Source organism: Macadamia integrifolia, chromosome 4, assembly GCF_013358625.1.
Source record: "Macadamia integrifolia cultivar HAES 741 chromosome 4, SCU_Mint_v3, whole genome shotgun sequence".
In the NCBI taxonomy this organism is placed as follows: Eukaryota; Viridiplantae; Streptophyta; class Magnoliopsida; order Proteales; family Proteaceae; genus Macadamia; species Macadamia integrifolia.
Genome location: NC_056560.1, coordinates 30,285,237 through 30,287,383, shown reverse-complemented (window position 1 = coordinate 30,287,383; position 2,147 = coordinate 30,285,237).

The following is a 2,147-nucleotide window of genomic DNA, read 5'->3' as shown; positions in this document are numbered from 1 at the left end:
AGGTCAATGAGCGTAGAGACACAAGTGTAGCATTCTTTTTCTCCTACAAAAATATTTTTAAAAAAGATGAAAAATAAATAGAACAACAATTAAACATTAGGTCTCGATTGAAGGTATATCAACTGCATTAAGTTCCAATTGTTTCACCAAATGGCAAGACCTTCTTTGGCAAACCTTCGGGAAGGATCTGCAATGGCCATTCCTCTATATGAACTGGATTTGCAGACCTAGATTTCTCGCATCAAAAGGGGCAAATCAATGTAAACTTTGGGTTTTACTTTGGAGGGTATGGATCGGGTTGGGTTTTTGCAGATTTAAACCCAATTTGTCCTCAATTTTTTCTCCCCAAATCTCGACCGTCAACATCTGTAGAATCGCATGTCACCAGATTAAGGGGAATTGATCCTAATTGCACCACGTTAGTGGAATTTGAAGGATGGAAATTTTAGATCCGAAAGAAGCTCAATAAAATTTTTTGGGGGGGGGGGAGAATGAAGTTATCTCAACTTTAAAAATATATATATATATATATATATATATTAGTTTAGATCGATTGGCTTTATATTTTTACCTTTATTTTTGCGGGTTAGGTTTTTTGATAATTTTACCTTTGATCCGATAATAACGTCTAATTTTGAATTGGACTGAGGCCAATACTCTCAATTCAATACCGATACCTCAATCTATAAATATGAGGGCGTGAGAAAGATCTTTAATCCCTTTCTCGCACATAAGAATTTTCTTAGCTTTTCAACGTCCATGATTAGAATCATATTTTTAAAAATGGGATTGGTTAGGGTCACCCAAATTGAATCTCAATTAATATCGATCCGATTCAGAACATTAAAAAATATTTAAAATAAAAATATTAAATTCATCCAATCTATTTCGATCTCAATCTCATCCACATTGATATCGATTAAGACCAATCCCAAAATCAATTCATAATTTTAAAAACTTGTTAAAATACATCTGCGAGCAACAGTTTTTTACATTTATAAAATTCCATTACCTTAGAATAAGAATAGCGGAAGCAACTAATAAAAAATATTCGAGATTTTTTTTTTTTTATCAAGTTTAACTGAGAACTCACCATTTATGGAAGTAATTGTAAACAAAGTTTTTCTGGTTGTAATTGTAATCAATGTTGGTTCTAAGTGTCGGCATCAGATTGGTTGCATGGGAATTGAAGAGAAGGGAAATGAAATTTTTTAACTTTTATAAATTTTCTTTAGATTTTTTTCTGCTTTTCATCTCAAAAATAAAAAATTCCATAAAAAAAATTCTAAAAAATAAAAAAAGATTGCATCGAAGTTGAGGATTCAATCAAGAGTTCAAAGTTCATTGGATATGACAGTGGCCATCTACATCTTATAAAAACCACCAGCCATTGTTGGCTTGGGTTTGGGTTTGGGTTTGGGTTTGGGTTTGGGAATGGGATTGGGCAAGGGCAGAGCATGGTATATCGATTCTTCTTGCTGCATCATTAGTGTGGAGTTAAACAAACAAACGGGTGAAAAACGTTACTTTCTAATGTATCTTACGCCCAAACACATGGGTAAGTGGAGATAGGGTGTGAGTGTCTTTTCAATCACAACTCATCATGTAAATGTATTAAGAATTGTGTAGGTATTTGGAAGACATTTTAATTTTATTTTTATATCTTTGGTAAAAATATTTGCAAGGAATTGCCGTAACTAAGAATAAATTCACTTCAAATCCATTAGCTAGTATAGTATGATAGAAGGGCCAGTATTGGTTATAATATAGGGGAGAAACTCGGCTTAAAAATACTATTAGATATAAGAAGTCAAATGGCAATGTCACTTATCAAACTTTAAAGGTATGGTGTTGTTTGTAATTTCCCTCTCATCTTTCTATTTTTTTTCTCTCTTTCTTCCGTCTCCGTCAAGATAGACAACAACTATTGCTCGAAGGGCGGGGCAATGATCAGTGCCAGGAAGGTGGGTTGGGAAATATCTACTTATGAAACATAGAGGGGGTATAAGGGTTTCACTCCAGCGATGGCAAAAAAAATAAAGTGAAGCTGAAATTACATTATACAATAACAACAACATTCAAAACCTTATCCCAACAAAAGTCCAAATTACTTTTTTTTTTGATAAATTTGGTAAAAAATTAGTGGT